The following is an 18,766-nucleotide window of genomic DNA, read 5'->3' on the forward strand; positions in this document are numbered from 1 at the left end:
CTTACAGGCTCAGCGCGCTCCATAGAACAAGCTTCCAGGTAACGAGAGGGATCCCGCACGAGCTCGCTTTACCCGTTAAATTCCGTGGTCAATATAGACCGCGGCATTTAAATGACTAAAAACAGGGGGTCAACCCCCTGTAACGTTCCAACGGCCTCCACCTGCGTGGGGGTGCCATTGGTTGGCATGACAGCCTGGGGCCCTAATGAAGGCCCCCAGGTCCACCATCTTTGTACTCATCTGTCAGGTATCACAATATACTGCAATAAATTAGTATTGCAGTATATCGTGCAAGCAATCGCTGGTTCAAGTCCCCTAGGAAATTGAAAAAGACTTAAAATAAAGTTTTTTTTAATAAATAAATTTTTTTTTTATGCACAATATAAAATATAAAATATAAATATAAAAATTAACATAACTTGTACTGACGTGTCTGCAAAAGTCTGAGCTATTACAATATATCATTATTTCGTCCACACGGTGAATGCCGTAAAAAATATAAAATTAAAAACATCAGAACTGCTGTTATGTGGTCACTTCATCTCCCACAAAAATTTTTATAAAAAGTGATCAATAAGTCTCATGTACCCCAAAATTGGACCAATAGAAACTACAGCTTGCCCCTCAAAAAAATAAGTGCTCATACCGCTAAATTGACGGTAAAATAAAAAAGTTATGGCTCTCAGAATATGGCCACAAAACTCAAATTATATTTTTAACAATCAGTTTTTTCCTTGTAAGGCCTTATTTACACGAGTGTGTTAAACGTCCGTGGGACGCCCGTTGAAACAGCGGCCGTCCCACGGACCTATGTAATTCAATGTGGCCATCCACACAGCCATTGTTTCAACGGACTGTGTGAAGGGTCCGCGCGAAAATAGGACATGTCTGTTCTTTTCGTGCATCACGCATCCCTCCATAGACTCTCAACTGCAGTTTTTCACGTCCGAGATGCGCAGCGTTCATGTGAATCAAGCCTAAGAGTAGTAAAACATAAAAAAAACCTATATAAATTCGGTATGGTATCACTGTAATCGTATTGACACGCAGAATATAGTTAACATGCCGACTTTACGGTGGATGGCGTAAAAACAAATCCACCCAAAATATTGAGGAATCATTGTTTTTTCCTATTCCACCCCACAAATATTTTTTTTCAAGTTTTCCACTACATTATATGACACAATAAATGGTGTCATGAAAACTACAACTCCTCTCACAAAAAACAAGCCCTCATACAGCAATATTGATGGAAAAATAAAAAAGTTACGTATTTTTGGAAGGTGGTAAGGAAAATCCGAAAAATGGCTGTGTAAGTGCAGTGCAGTGCCATTGTTACTTATACAGCTGTCTCTTTTAAGACATATAGATTATTGCAGATTTAAGCAATATACTCATCACTCAACCAGGTATCATAATCCATCACTCAATAGGTGATACTTTGGGAAAGGGGGAGCTGCCCAAAGTCACCAGGAGGACAACATGGGGGTTAGAACCCACATTGTACAGAAGCAATCCATGTGCTCAACTCCGATAACGTAAGCTGTAAGCAAGCTGCCCAGCACCTCCAATGGGAACATATTTTTCACGTCTTTAAAAAAAAAAAAAAAAAGAAAAGGGGAGCGGACTTTCATGAAGAGAAATTTTAGATCACATTGGGGCATGACCAAGTGATGGTTGAGGCTTAAGTGCATAGGCCAGTTTTGCTTTGAATTTCGCCAATGTGCCTGGGTTTGAAGCTTGTGTGGTAGGTGGCGTTCTTCTTACTTATACGAGTTTGCTATATTAAGGGTGACAACAATTTTGGCAAGCGGCTAAAACTCAACAGTGCAATGCATTTTTATTTTAAAAGTATACCTCGCCTTGTGAACCAGCACTGGTGAAAGGCCTTCAAGGAGGAGATCCCAGGGATAAAACCCACAGGTTCCTCACTCCTAATTTATTATCAGAGAACTCTACCAGTGCGCTACCTCTGGTGTTGAGAGAACCATCTGCAAATTCTTCCAAAGATGAAATGTTCTTATTCCTGCTGGAAGTGACTATTACATTTCGTCTTATGGGAACAATACGAAAGCCCAGAGAGTAACCTGAGCTGGTGGTCTGGTGCTTAAGTAGTGTCTAAACAGTGTGTGTGCACCCTAATAAGTGAGTTTCTTCTGTGCAGACCCTGGTTCAAATCCTGACATGTGTCATTGTCTAAAAGGGGAATCAGCTGGGTGGTGTTTATAGGGGTGTAGAGGCTGTGCAGTGCAATTGTTGCTGCATAAGAAAGTTACTTATATGAAGAATGTTACTTATGCAGCAAATTTCAGCAATATACTCATCACTCAAACAGGTATCATAATCCATCAATGGCACTTTGGAAAAGGTGGAGCTGGCCAAGTTCATCTGGAGGACAACATGGGGATTAGAACCCACATTGTACAGAAGTGATTCCTGTGCTCAACTCTGATCACGCAAGCTGTGTGCTAGCTGCACAAGGGTGCAATTTTCACATCTTTTAAAAAAGGGTAATCGGACCTTCAACAAGAAAAACTTTAGATCACATTGTGGAGGGGCAGCTGTATAACAGTGTGGTGGCTTGGGGCTTAAGTGCCTAGGCCTTGTTTACTATGGATTTGTCCCTAAGTTCAAAGCATTCAGGAAATCCTGCTTGTGTGGTAGATGGCGGTCTCCTCACTTATACAAGATTGTTGCTTGTGCTTGGTGAAGTTTTTCCAACAATTTTGGCAAGGGGCTGACGCTCAACAGGGCAATGCATTTCTCCTTTAAGGCTGGGTTCACACAAGCACATTAACGTCCGTAAGGGACGGACGTATTTCGGCCGGAAGTCCCGGACCGAACTCAGTGCAGGGAGCCGGGCTCCTAGCATCATAGTTATGTACGATGCTAGGAGTCCCTGCCTCTCTGCAGGACAACTGTCCCGTACTGTAATCATGTTTTCAGTACGGGACAGTAGTTCCACGGAGAGGCAGGGACTCCTAGCGTTGTACATAACTATGATGCTAGGAGCCCGGCTCCCTGCACTGAGTTCGGTCCGGGACTTCCGGCCGAAATACGTTCGTCCATTACGGACGTTAATGTGCTCGTGTGAACCCAGCCTTAAGGGATGCCTCGCCTTGTGAACCTGCACTGGTGAAAGACTTTCAAAACTGAGACACAAGGAGGATATCCTGGGGATAGAACCAACACATTCCTGACACTTCTAGTTTATCAGCAGAGATGACATGTTCTTACTCCTGATGGAAGAAATGATTTCATTTGGTCTTATAGGGACAATAAGCTAAAATTCCAATGTGAGCTGGTGGTGTGGTGCTTAAGTGGTGTCTGTAATGGTGGATGTCTACTGTGCAGCCCCTGGTTCATGTCCTGATGTGTGGATTATCCAGAATGGTACTGTGGTGGGAAGGCAGTGCAGGTAGATTGTTGTTGTGTAAGAAAGTTAGTAATGCAGCAGACTCTTTTGAGACGGCTGTATTTATATAATAGATTATTACAGATTTCAGTAATATACTAAATACTCCTTTCCTACATAGGTGGCACTTAGGAAAAGGGGGGAGCTGCCCAAGGTCACCAGGCGGACAACATGGGGGGGGTAGAACCCACATTGTACGGAAGTGATTCCTGTGCTCAACTCGGATCACGCAAGCTGTGAGCTAGCTGCACGGCAGCTTTACAAAGTTGCATTTTTCACATCTTTTAAAAACGGGTAATTGGACCTTCAACAACAAAAAACTTTAGATCACATTGGGGAGGGTGGGCAGTAGGACAGCATGGTGGCTTGGGGCTTAAGTGCCTAGGCCTGGTTTGCTATGGAGTTAGCCAATGTCCCTAGGTTCAAATCATCCTGCATGCTATTTGTGTGGTAGATGGTGGTCTCCTCACTTATACCAGTTTTGTGTTTTGTGTTTGGTGATGTTTTTCCAACAATTTTGGCAAGCGGCTGACACTCAACAGGGCAATGCATTTCTCCTTTAAAAGGATGCCTCACCTTGTGAACCTGCGCTGGTGAAAGACTTTCAAAACTGAGACACAAAGAGGGGATCCTGGGGATAGAACCAACACGTCCCTGACACTTCTAGTTGGTCAGCAGAGAACATTACTAGTGTGCTACATCTGGTGTTGAGAGCCGGCCACAAACTCTTCCAAAGATGACATGTTCTTACTCCTGATGGAAGTAATGATTTCATTTGGTCTTATGGGGAGAATAAGAGAGCCAATATTCCAATGTGAGCTGATGGTGTGGTGATTAAGTGGTGTCTGAATGTTGGGAGTCTTCTGTGTAGCCCCTGGTTCAAGTCCTCAACTGTGGATTGTCCAAAATGGTACTTTGCTGTGTTGAGCCAGTGCAGGTTCATTGTTGCTGCGTAAAGAAGTTTATTATGTAAAGAAAGTTACTAATACAGCTGTCTCTTTTGAGACAGCTGTATTTATATAGTAGATTATTACAGATTTCAGTAATATACTCATCACTCAAACAGTTATCATAATCCATTCCTACATAGGTGGCACTTTGGGAAAGGGGGAGCTGCCCAAGTTCACCAGGAGGATAATGTGGGGGTAGAACCCACATTGTATGGAAGTGATTCCTGCGCTCAACTCGGATCACGCAAGCTGTGAGCTAGCTGCACGGCAGCTTTACAAGGATGCATTTTTCACATCTCTTAAAAACGGCTAATCGGACCTTCAACAGGAAAAACTTTAGATCACATTGGGGAAGAGGGGGGGCAGTGTGACAGTGTGGTGGCATAGGGCTTAAGTGCCTAGGCCTGGTTTGCTATGGAGTTAGCTAATGTCCCTAGGTTCAAATCATCCTGCAGGCTATTTGTGTGGTAGATGGCGGTCTCCTCACTTATACCAGTTTGGTGATGTTTTTCCAACAATTTTGGCAAGCGGCTGACACTCAACAGGGCAATGCATTTCTCGTTTAAAAGGATGCCTCGCCTTGTGAACCTGCACTGGTGAAAGACTTTCAAAACTGAGACACAAAGAGGGGATCCTGGGGATAGAACCAACACGTCCCTGACACTTCTAGTTTGTCAGCAGAGAACATTACTAGTGTGCTACATCTGGTGTTGAGAGCCAGCCACAAACTCTTCCAAAGATGACATGTTCTTACTCCTGATGGAAGTAATGATTTCATTTAGTCTTATTGGGACAATAAGCGAGCCAGGATTCCAATGTGAGCTGGTGGTGTGGTGATTAAGTGGTGTCTGAATGTTGGGAGTCTTCTGTGTAGCACCTGGTTCAAGTCCTCAAGTGTGGATTGTACAAAATGGTACTTTGCTGTGTTGAGGCAGTGCAGGTTGATTGTTGCTGTGTAAAGAAGTTAATTATGTAAAGAAAGTTACTAATACAGCTGTCTCTTTTGAGACAGCTGTATTTATATAGTAGATTATTACAGATTTCAGTAATATACTCATCACTCAAACAGTTATCATAATCCATTCCTACATAGGTGGCACTTTGGGAAAGGGGGAGCTGCCCAAGTTCACCAGGACGATAATGTGGGGGTAGAACCCACATTGTATGGAAGTGATTCCTGCGCTCAACTCGGATCACGCAAGCTGTGAGCTAGCTGCACGGCAGCTTTACAAGGATGCATTTTTCACATCTCTTAAAAACGGCTAATCGGACCTTCAACAGGAAAAACTTTAGATCACATTGGGGAAGAGGGGGGCAGTGTGACAGTGTGGTGGCTTAGGGCTTAAGTGCCTAGGCCTGGTTTGCTATGGAGTTAGCCCATGTCCCTAGGTTCAAAGCATCCTGCATGCTGTTTGTGTGGTAGATGGTGGTCTCCTCACTTATACCAGTTTTGTGCTTGGTGATGTTTTCCCAACAATTTTGGCAAGCGGCTGACGCTCAACAGGGCAATGCATTTCTCCTTTAAAAGGATGCCTCGCCTTGTGAACCTGCACTGGTGAAAGACTTTCAAAACTGAGACACAAAGAGGGGATCCTGGGGATAGAACCAACCCATCCCTGACACTTCTAGTTTGTCAGCAGAGAACATTACTAGTGCGCTACCTCTGATGCCGAGAGCAAATTACAAACTCTTCCAAAGATGATATGTTCTTACTCCTGATGGAAGTAATGATTTAATTTGGTCTTATGGGGACAATAAGAAAGCTAGGGCTCCAATGTGAGCTGGTGGTGTGGTGATTAAGTGGTGTCTGAATGGTGGGTGTCTTCTGTGCAGCCCCTGGTTCAAGTCCTGATATGTGGATTATTCAAAATGGTACTTTGCTGGGTGGTGTGAAAGCAGTGCAGGTAGATTGTTGCTGCGTAAGAAAGTTAATTATGTAAAGAAAGTTACTAATACAGCTGTCTCTTTTGAGACAGCTGTATTTATATAGTAGATTATTACAGATTTCAGTAATATTCTCATCACTCAAACAGGTATCATAATCCTTTCCTACATAGGTGGCACTTAGGGAAAGGGGGGAGCTGCCCAAGGTCACCAGGAGGACAATGTGGGGGTAGAACCCACATTGTACAGAAGTGATTCCTGCACTCAACTCAGATCACGCAAGCTGTGAGCTAGCTGCACGGCAGCTTTACAAGAACACATTTTTCACCTCTTTTAAAAATGGATAATCGGACCTTCAACAAGAAAAACCTTGGATGACATTGGGATGTGACAGCACTGTGGCTTGGGGTTAACTGCTTGTAAGGCCGGAGATGGAAATAGAACTCACATGGTCCGCACACAACAAATTTATTAGAGATCTTTACCAGTGCGCTACCTCTGCTTTCAACTGTTGACAACAAATTCTTACAAAGATGAAATGTTCTTCTTCCTGCTGGAAGTGACGTTAACATTTGGTCTTATGGGGACAATAAGAAAGTTCTGAGAACAACAAGAGCTGGTGGGCTGGAGCTTAAGCTGCACCCTAAACAGTGAGTGTCTTCAGTGCAGCCCATACTCCAAATTCTAATGTGTGTCCTTGTCTAAAAGGCAGCTTTGATGGGTGGTGTTTATAATGGTGTGGAGGCAGTGCAGTGCCACATAAGAAAGTTACTTATGCAGTTGTCTCTTTTGAGACAGCTGTATTTATATAGTAGATTATTACAGATTTCAGAAATATACTCATCACTCAAACAGGTATCATAATCCACTCCTCCATGGGTGGCACTTTGGGAAAAGGGCAGCAGCCCAAGGTCACCAGGAGGACAACATGGGGATTGGAACTTACATTGTACAGAAGGGATTACTGTGCTCAACACAGATTATGCAAGCTGTGAGCTAGCTGCGCAGCAGCATTACAAGGACACATTGTTCACCTCTTTTAAAAAAAGGGGTACGTGGACCTTTAAAAAGAAAAACTTTAGACCACATTGGGGAAGAGGTGGGCAATATTACAGTGTGGTGGCTTGGGGCTTAAGTGCCTAGGCTTGGTTTGCTATGGAGTCAGCCCATGTCCCTAGGTTCACATTTTTCACCTCTTTTAAAAACGGGTAATCGGATCTTCAACAAGAAAAACCTTGGATGACATTAGGACACAAACTCACAGTGGCTTGGGCGTTAACTGCTTTTAAGGCTGGCGATCCGGGAGATAGAACTCACATGGTCCTCACGCCTCGAGTTTATTAGCAGAGATCTTTTCCAGTGCACTACCTCTGCTTTTTTGTCTCAGTCCGGCCCTGGTCCCTGCTGTAATTACAGGCACCCATTTCCCTTCCCCATCCCCTTTCACAGCCTGATAGATGTAAGTCCGCCCACTCCACCTACGAGAGACATCTTGTAGGCAATGAACCATTTGGGGAAAGTTCCGGGGACTGCAAGGGATGGAGGAGGAGAGCTGAAAAGTTCATTAAATGCCCATGGATCCAGTATTGGTCACAGGGTGGTGCGAGGGATGTGGTAAAGTTAATAAATGTGAAGGTTCAAGTGCAGTTCCCCCTCTTACTTTATGCTCCAATGAGAGGTACACCCACCCTCCCTCCCCTGTGGTTATTACGGTTTTAAGTGTGGTTATGTTCTGTGGTTTTTGGCGTTTTTTTCTGCTCTTTTTCTTGTTGCAGATTTCACAACTGGCAGAGTTTTTAGCTATTAAAGGCAGTTTAGTACCCTACATGCCCGCTGGAACAGCGGTCCGATGGCATCGCGGGCTTTGGAAGAACATTAAAGAGGATAAAGCCTATAAGCTGATTAAATTTTATTTTATTATTCAAAATATATTGTTTTGAAAATATAGCTGTGGCCACTTCTACTTCCCAATACAACGTGTCTTGGTTTTATTATACAATAAAGAGTTAATGGAACCTGGGCGGTATGATGGTAAGAAAGTGAATATCCTTGCAGTCTTGGTACACACAATCCAGTCAGAATGTCTTCCTCACCTGCTGCTGGATCTGTGCCAAGAGATCCTGTATTACAGTGAAGCAAACACCAAACACTACTTCAAGTTTTTTTTTTTACATAATTTACCATAAATGTATGTAAGTCTCTGTCTGTCTCCATACATCCCAAATTTCATGTATCGCATAGAGGGACAACCGATGCTGCTCGCGTAGCACTGGACAGCAATTTTTCCTTTTAAGCCATGCCTCTAACCCTGCCCATACACACCCCATTCAGCACACATAGTATCATGCTCCCATAGTTCTTCCCCACAGTATAATGCCCCCCATAGAGCCCCCCACACAATATAATGCCCCTACAGCTGCCCCCACACTGTATAATGACCCATAGTGCCTCCAACACAGTATAATGCCAAATAGCTGAACACACAGTATAATGCCCTCTAGCTGACCCCATACAGTGTAATGCCCCATGCAGTATAATGCCCACACAGCGGTCCCATACAGTTAAATACCAATACAGATGCCCCCATACAGTGTAATGCTCCATATCTGCCCCATACAGAATAATGCCCCTATAGCAGCCCCATACAGTATAATGCCCCATACAGTGTAATGCCGCCTTAGCCACCCCTAGTACCAGTGCCCACATATAAAGTGGCAGTGCTCACGTAGATAATGCCCATGTAGATAGCGCAGTGTCCCCTGTAGATAGTGCCCATGTAGTGCCACAGTGGCCAAGTAGATAAGGCCACACACCCCTCAAATATAGTGCCACCCCCTGTAGATAGCACTACTTCCTTCTAGATGACGCTATCGGGGATTCCTTTAAGAGCGGAATCCCCAGCCAGAGAATTGGCTAGGGATTCCGCTCCAGGAGGAACTCCTAATGTCACTGTCTATATATGGACAGTGACGTCAGGGGTTCCCTCTAGTAGCGGAATCCCCAGCCAGAGCGTCGTCAACGCTCTGATAGGGGATGTCGCTCCAGAAGTAGCTCTTAACTTCATGGCCATACATTTCACTCTGCTCTTCACTGACGATGCTCTCGTCAGAGACCCTGAGAAGTGTCAGAAGCGATGGACCATCACAGGGCAGTAAGGGAGGATGAGGGTGTGTGTCTCAGCCAATAATTACCAACCGGGGCGTTGTCATAGCAATGCGCCCTTCTGTTCTCTGTTATTAGCTGCAGCAGCTAAGTGGGATGAAACTTCATGCAAGGAGGCCAGCCTAGGCGGAGAACAGATGAACGTGTCGCTATGACAATGCCCAGATGGTAAGGATTAACCTAAAACAAAAAATAAGTTTTTGGGTTTATTTTCCAATTTGCAATTTTTGTTGCAGAATCACAGCTTTTCCACCACAAAAATTACAACATTTGCTATTTGTTGCAGGTCTTACCTCCCTATGGAATTCAATGGGAGAAATCTGCAACAAAAGAGCAGCGATTCTGCAGCATAAATTGGCATGTTGCGTATTAAAAAGTGTTTGAATAATGTTTGTTGAAATCTCATCCACTCCGCTACGACTGTAATACGCTGCAAATTTTCTGTAATGAAATCTGTTGTGGAAAATCCACAGTGTTATGCTATGTGTAAACATACCCTAAGCATCCATCCAAAAAAATAAAGCTGCGTACGCTGTGCTGGAATATTTCTGTATGGAATTAGAACTATGTGGCCCAACAAGTCCTTTGTGGAAGTTTCTGTTCACATCTGCACCGTGGATATTGTTTATAATGGAAGCAACGACGCACTTCAAGATCCATCCCACAACAGATACCCGATGGAGTCCAATGACTTACAATGGGGTTCATCATGTCCACCTAATTTTCCTCTGAAATTTGATGGAACTTACAGAGCCTCCAAGTTGGCATCCATTTGATGCATCTGTGGGTTGTTCCTGCACGATTCCATATAGAGTCATCCCGCAAAATATACCATGCAGTATAAAATAAGCGTACAAAGAAAAGTATAAAAAAAACACACAGTAGGTCAATTTGTGTGCGCAATCTCTGCATATCACATACGCAACGTGTGGATAAGATTTATTGAAATCTCATCCACTCCTTTGTTACTGTATTATGCTAAATATTTACCGCAACAAAATACGATGCAGAAAATCCGCCGTATTTACGCCACGTTTAGACTAGCCCTTACTGTACCTGTCAGAGCCGCTGACCTAACAGATACATTGTCAAACACTTTAGAAATAAATGCTCTAATTTTCTGAAAATGTAATATATTTGTTATGGAATCACTAGTTGAGATATTCCCAGGGTGAAAGTTTATGAAATTGCTAGGTGAGCGATTCCCCAAAGGCTGCTGGAGAGCAAATCCGTCACAACTCTGATCAACAGAGTCTAAGGCTACTCTATGGTGTTCACCAGAGCCCACCGCAAGGCAGGTTGGTTTTTGCTGCATAGAACCCAGGTTGTTTTAACAGCGTTCAGTGTTGGATAAGAGGTGCAAAGCAGGCAATACCAGAGCAGATAACAAAACAGCCAGAGGGTAAACAGAAAGTCAATATCAATAAGCAAGTGGATGTCAGGAATAGCAGAGGTCAGAACCAGCCAGGAGCAGAAAATCCAAATCAGCAAACAAGGGGTAATCTAGAGACAAGCCGAGGTCCAGTTCCAAGAAGTCAAAGGTACAGGGTATAGTCAGCAACTTGATCAAAACTCATGCAGACAGGAAAATTCACAAGCAAAGAAAAAGGGAGGAAGCCAGGTATAAATACTCCACCCTTACACCTGACAGGAAAAAAGACAGAGAAGTGGGATAGGCTCAACAACTAAAACCAGAACTGCCCAGAAGCTAGAATAGAAGTCATGGCGATCTTAAAGGAACAGACGTTTCCTAACAATATTCTCTGTGATGTCATAATAATTCCCTAAAACAGATTATTGCATTCAAAGCATGAGAGAAATTAAGAGAAATTAAACGGTTCATAGGTTCTCATAACTGCCTGACCTAATCAAATATGCACAAATATATCATCATGCAAAGAATTCTGGTCAATCAATTTACATACTTTAAATAAACTCTATTTTAAAATTCACCCAAATATCAAAACTTTCCTCAATTTAAAAGTTATTATTTAGTGAAGGCGAATTATTACCTAAACATAAATTCTATCAATGGGACTTCGGTCCCAAACATTAATGGCAATAATCATAATCTATTACACATAAGTAGACTCTAACTTTTGCATCCGTCGTCGGCGAAAGCAAATGAACCAAACCATGTCTATCTTTCTCTCGCGTGAGGTTGCTGGCCTACCTGCCTGTGTCCGGCTAGGCTACCCACTATCAGCTTCCAACCACCTCTGCCAAGGTGTTTGCAACATGACATATATATATATATATATATATATATATATATATATATATATATATATATATATATAATGTTACATGCACCACTGCATCACTAGGAGCAGATAAAAACAGGAGACCCTGTGTACAAAATGTCGGGACATTAACTCCTGTTAGCTGGCCCATCATACAAATGGATTACACTGCATTACAGGTCAGTCAGCTTGTTGAAACAGAGGAAGAAAATGCTCTAATTCTAAACTCGCTACATGCATAGGTAAGGTGCCATGGCCGCCTCCCGCGTGTGTGGTTCCAGCATTTCACCTGCACTTCCACCTCCATCTCCTCCCAGGTAAGGTAACGCGCTGCACTTGAGCCAGCCACTGATTGATGCACCGGAATGGAGTGGTGAAGTGGATGGATGTTCCTAATAAACAGCAGCAGATAGGTGCTGCATGCAGCAGAAGCAGCAGCAGCAGTAACATCAATCCCATCCGCCATCATGGAACCGGACGTGCATGCATGCGAGCGCTGGATGGATGGACAGATGGAATGAGCTCCACTCACCAAATTTTAAAGGCCTAAGCACTCTAGTTGCAACACACACTCGCCTACAAAGATACATTTTTATGTGTTACTATGTTACCTGGCAGACTGACAAACTGTGGAGGAAGGTGTCAGCGATTTTTTTGGGATGCATAATTCCCATTTTGCAGCCCCCTGTACCCTCCTTCAGGAGGCAGCTGTGCGGAAACACATCTTGCTCGGTCAACATCAAAATGGAGACTGACCGACTGAATTGAAATGCTCCGGCGGAACTTTTCGCATGCCTCAATGGGAAGCCTTAGCAGCCAGAGGAGGTAACGTCATAAAGGGTCTTCAGCCAGACAAGCTGGACAGCAGTCAGCGTATTGCAGGTGAATCGTGAAGAGGAAAGGGGCGGTAGTGGGCATGCACTTTCGGCGGAGCATGCAAGGCAGGAGGGCGAAAGGGCAGTTGCTTAGAAGTAGCCTCCATCTCTTGAAGAGGTGGCAAATATTGGCACCAAAACCGGCGCTAATGCGCCCCACTTTCAGATTATCGCTTCTCAGCCTTTTGGCTGAGACCAAGTGTACCTAGTACAGGAGGTCTCTGTCAGACTGTATTTGGGTACCCCTCTCCTTGGTCTTGTGGGATTGCCCAGGTTCATAGCCTGGGCTTCACCCGCATGCTGCTTTTAGGGAGAGGGATTAGTTCCAGGGTAACGAGGTGTGATCCCCTGGTGAAAGGCTATTTTGATCTTGGAGGAAGCCTAAAGCACGATGTTGCGAAATGCCATCTACTTTTCAGTATTCATCCGCGCGGGCCGGATGAAAACTCGATTAAGATCTAGGTTCCGAAGGGCAATGTTTGATACGATGACCCTGCGAGGTTATACATGGATCTCTTGATAGACATATTGGGCGTACCACGAGTTGAGGTCCTCTGCTTTAAGGAGAGAGGATCTGGCTCATACATTCTTACTCTGGATACCAGAACGGCATGCCAGAATCTTTATGAGAGAATAAGAAAAGCCAAGGAAGAGCCAGCACTGGATGGGGTCTGCTTTACAGAACTGTACGATGCTTGTGATGTGGCATTGGTGGTTTTTATGTTTAATACGTTTGTAAGTACTTCCGATATTCGCATAATGTCTTTGTCAAATGTCAAATGTCAAAAATTGAATATTTTGCTTCAATTTTTTTATCATTAACATGTCTATCGATCCTTTGATTTCCCCAATTCCAAAACTTTTTCTTCATGGTGTTGCAATTTCAATGTTGAGGAGTGTACTTGGACAACATGCTCCACCGTGCATAAATCATACAGAAATAGGGGAATGTCATCTGCATACAGTGAAATCCTATCCTCCTCGTTGCCAAATGAAAACCCTATTATTTTATCCGATCTTATTTTAATTGTCGAAGGCTCTAGCATTATGACAAATAAACGAAGGGACAAAGGGCACCCTTGTCTAGTGCCACGTGATGAATCAAACATTACAGAGGTTCTACCACTCAAACCCACTCTTGCATTTGGTTGTCTATAGAGGAGTTATCCCCAACCAATAAGATTCTTGCGAAGACCAAAGCGAACCAGGACCTCCAAGAGCAAGTCCCACTCCACAGTGTCGAAGGCCTTCGCCACATCGAGCGACAAAAGCCCCCCACGCTGCGGAATCTCTTAGGTGATTAACCAACACTTTAGCCCATAGTTTGGTATCTGTTTTGAGCAAGGATATATGGCATTTTTGGCCAAGTTATGACCATTTTTGTATTTATGCAAATGAGGCTTGCAAAAGTACAACTGGGCGTGTTGAAAAGTAAAAGTCCAACTGGGCGTGTATTATGTGCGTACATCGGGGCGTTTTTACTTCTTTTACTAGCTGGGCGTTCTGACGAGAAGTATCATCCACTTCTCTTCAGAACGCCCAGCTTCTGGCAGTGCAGACACACAGCGTGTTCTCGAGAGATCACGCTGTGATGTCACTCACTTCCTGCCCCAGGTCCTGCATCGTGTCAGACGAGCGAGGACACATCGGCACCAGAGGCTACAGTTGATTCTCCAGCAGCATCAGCGTTTGCAGGTAAGTAGCTACATCGACTTACCTGCAAACGCCGATGCTGCTGCAGAATCATCTGTAGCCTCTGGTGCCGATGTGTCCTCGCTCGTCAGACACGATGAAGGACCTGTGAGTGACGTCACAGCGTGATCTCTCGAGAACACGCTGTCTGCACTGGATGATACTTCTCGTCAGAACGCCCAGCTAGTAAAAGAAGTAAAAACGCCCCGATGTACACACATAATACACGCCCAGTTGTACTTTTACTTTTCAACACGCCCAGTTGTACTTTTGCAAGCCTCATTTGCATAAATACAAAAATGGTCATAACTTGGCCAAAAATGCTAGTTTTTTAAAAATAAAAACGTTACTGTAATCTACATTGCAGCGCCTATCTGCTGCAATAGCAGATAGGGGTTGCAAAATCTGGTGCCAGAGCCTCTTTAACAATGAGCCTGCTCTAGTGGAAAAATATTTGAATTGAGAAATTGCCACTAAATTGTCTGAATATCGACCACTATGTGTCCCTAAATTGTCTAAATATCAAACACTATGTGTCCCTATGTGTTTCAACACCCCAAATTGATTAAGGGAGCATCATCAGGGGTTACAGACAGGAATTGAGCTCGATATAATTGGCAGTTATTGTTCATTACTTTCTGACAGGCACCGGTTTACGAGCATAAATTATTAGTGATAATTGCCAGACAACACTGAAAAGTACTATATCGTGTCTCCCGGCGTGAACGACACTGGTATCTGGCCGCACACATGCCGGAAGAAAGCTGAATCTAAAAACACTTGGTCACGCTCATTGAATCGGCATCATCGGGGCTGGCCACGAATCACCATATGAGACGTCATGCCTGACGTCCGTGAGCTGCGCCCAACCCCCTCTCATAGAAGCGCCAATCAGGAAACTGGACATAAAGCGTCCTTGATAACCGAGGAAACCAAAAGCGGCGATATTATTGAATATTGGCAAAATATCATCCAAGGGAAAAGTATAAGATGTAAGAAAGAATCAGCCAAGAGAATAAACTAGCCCCACCAGATCTATATTAGTGGCATAGAAGCGGGTCCATAATGACATAAATTAAATATCTAGGCCAATAGGTAGGACAATAAAATACCATAGAGGGAACTACAGCAGAGCGGTCAATGGGACAAAGATGGAAATGTGTAAAACACCATATCTTATGCATGTATATATAATGATATAACATTAAATAAATAGTATAGCAGCAATAGATGAAAGAATAAGGTGGAGGTTCGAATTATTATAGGAAACATGTGTATAAAATATGTTCATTTAAACCCAATTGCTTAGTGATTTCCATCCTAAATATCCACTGGGCCTCTTTTTGTAAACTCTGTTTGTTCCAATTACAACCCCTTCCTGATGGTTGTATCAGTTCTAATCCTTGGAACCCAATCACTGTGTGGTCCCCCTGATGTGATTCCCATACATGCCGAGTCACAGGGGTATCATCTTTCCTCAATCCTTTTCTAGTGTGGAAGGGGCTACCGCAGGTGAGGAGTTTTCCTTTTTTTTTTATGATTACCATGTGTCAAATTATATGGGAAATATGGAGGTCAAATGTTTAAGCTCCTATTTTGGAATGTAAGTGGATTGAGCAATAAATTCAAAAGACTAGCTGTATGTAATTTAATCAAGAATTATGGCCCAGTGGGGCGTGTCTTGGATGCCGAACAGAGCGGTCGCATCTCCCTGAGCTCCGCTCCGAGACCTCTCAGCTACGACATTAGCGACGATACATACCTCCGGTTTGACAACCCTCTCACCTCTGGAAACCGCGGCAGCATGATGACCCGGACGAAGTCCTCGAAAACGGGACCTAAACGTCTCACAGACTTCTTCCCCGCCAGGGAAAGCAAGCATGGCGGCGAGACAACCTCCGAGACCAACGTCCCGCCAGCCTCTCCTACCTTGCCTGAAGGAGATTGGGACGTCAACCCCTCTAAGACGACAGCCGAGGGTGAGTCTGTGCCCTGGGGGGAAGGGGAAGCAGAATCGCCTAAAGAGGCAACCATGGGGAAAGGACGCTTTGCTGCACTATCAAGTAGCCCCATATCTAAGATGGCGTCCTCACCTCGTGTATCAGAGGAGTCTCCTCCCCCCAGTCCTGCAGGACTTACAAGTGCACAAGCTCCTAGGGTGGAAGATATATTTATACAGTCTGTGGCCATTGAAGATATACCCTCATCGGATCAAGCGGCTTCAGAAGCCTTTATAAAAAATATGGTACTAGCCCTCCGAGGCTCCTTTCACAACGATTTATTAGGATTCACCACTAAACTCTCCAACGCTATTGACGACTTAGGAGACCGAGTAGACCACGTGGAGACAAAAATGAGTGAACACACTAATGCACATAACGATATAGTGGATGCTCATGTGTCTTTGGAGGAAGAAATGCAAGCTTTAAAATACAAGTTGGCTGATTTGGAGGATCGCAATAGACGGAATAACGTCAAATTTAGAGGTATTCCAGAGTCCGTCCAACCTTCCAACCTCACCGCTTACTTACAGCAACTTATTAAGGATGTATTGCCTAATTCCAAACCTGCGGATCTTATCATAGATAGAGCCCATAGGCTCCCTAAACCTAAATCTATTTCTGCTGATTTGCCACGAGATGTGATAGCAAGGATTCATTTTTATAATACCAAGGATTCCCTCATGTCTGCGGCACGAAGATTACCGGCTTTACCTGTACCTTATGAAAAGATACACATCTATGCGGATCTCTCCCAAGTGACCCTGCAAACTAGGAGGAAATTTCTGCCTCTTACACTGGCGCTAAGGAAGAACGACGTGGGATACAGATGGGGATTCCCTACCAAATTACTGGTGTATAGGAATGGAGTCCTGCATACCATGGCGGATGTAGAGGAAGGATCGGCCCTGCTTCATAAATGGGGACTGACGCCTATTCTGCCCAATACAGTTCCTACTAGAAGGTCCCCCTCGAGACTCTCACCGGAGTGGATTGGGAAATCTCGTCCTTAAACGTCCCGGGGTATGGGTTGCTACATGGAGGTCGAGATGGTGTCCAAGTAGACTTTTTCCCCACTTGTCTTCGGTGACTCTCAGCCGGATATCTGGCGGAGTTACTTTCTCACTACGTGATGTTATTCTTGCTACAGTTTCCAAGTTTTTACCTTCCTTCCCTGTCCTCCTTCCTTAAAATTGCTGTTATACGATTATTGTCATATATACCAGGCATGTTATGTTATGATCCTATCCTAGCTCGAATATGGGGTTTAATTCATATGAAGCATTTTACATGTATTATTTATGGCGGTTAAATTTGTATCTCTGAACACCAGAGGGCTAAATTCACCCTTCAAGAGAGCTTCGGTGTGGAAGGATGCTTTGGCTTCCAACTCTGATATAATCTGTCTACAAGAGACACATTTTGCCAAAGACCATTGTCCCAAATTTACTCATCCAAAATTTCCACTAATTTACCTCTCTAATGCTGATAAGAAAAGGGCGGGAGTGATGATAGGCTTTAAGGACACAGTATCCTTTCAATTGCAGTCTTCCATTAATGATGAGCGGGGGAGATTTTTGATACTGGTAGGTCTGCTTAACAACTGTCCCATCACTATTGCTAATATTTATGCTCCCAATACGTCACAAGTACGTTTCCTCAACAAGACTATGCGCAAAATTCGCAAAATTATGCAAGGGAAACTTATAGTCTGTGGGGACTTCAATATAATCCCGGACGCTAAATGGGACTCTACTAAACAGGGGAGAAGATCTCCCCCGACTCTGACCCCATGGTTACTTAAGGAAGATTTATATGACACGTTTAGATGTATGAATTCTTCTTCTAGAGAATATACTTTTTATTCCACAAGACACCGATCATTTTCTAGAATAGATCTTTTCTTGGTGGATAGGAATTCTATAGCAGGGATTAAAGCTTCTGAGATAGGACAGATAACTTGGTCGGATCACGCCCCCTCATATCTCCTTCTCTCTTTAGGGCCTGCCCCCTTACCAAGATCCTCATGGCGGATCAACAATTTTCTTATTAGTCTTCCCAAATATAAGGAAAAAATCTACTCTCAATTACAAGAATATTTTCTTTTGAATGGTTCTCCGGACCTAAACCCATTCACTCTATGGAATGCACATAAGGCGGTTATGAGGGGGTTCTTGATACAGCAAGGGGCACAATATAAAAAAATGAAAACGGCTGCTCTGACTTCTTTACTGTCTGATATACGCTCTGCGGAACAGGAACTCCAACTAAATCCATCTTCGTCATTGCATAACAAACTCATGACCCTTAGAAGGAAGCTGCAGGCCCTCCTTATAGACGAATTTGATAAAAAGATTGCTGCCTTAAGATTAAACTACTATACTTCTTATAATAAGTCCAGTAAACTGATGGCGAATAAAATTAAACAACGTCAGCAAAAAACTAAAATCACTCACTTAGTCGATCCAGCAGATGGGTCTAGGATCTCTAACCCACAAACTATAGCAGATCAATTTAGCTCCTATTATTCTAAACTATACAACTT

The 18,766-nt window shown here is 43.7% G+C and overlaps 1 protein-coding gene across 2 annotated transcripts in view; it reads right to left on the bottom strand.

The window, feature by feature from the left end:
• Window positions 1-18,766, bottom strand: part of UNC13D (unc-13 homolog D) — a 114,043-nt gene that overhangs the window by 67,757 nt on the left and 27,520 nt on the right. The window lies entirely within an intron of this gene.

This window comes from Rhinoderma darwinii, chromosome 13, assembly GCF_050947455.1.
Source record: "Rhinoderma darwinii isolate aRhiDar2 chromosome 13, aRhiDar2.hap1, whole genome shotgun sequence".
Taxonomy (NCBI): Eukaryota; Metazoa; Chordata; class Amphibia; order Anura; family Rhinodermatidae; genus Rhinoderma; species Rhinoderma darwinii.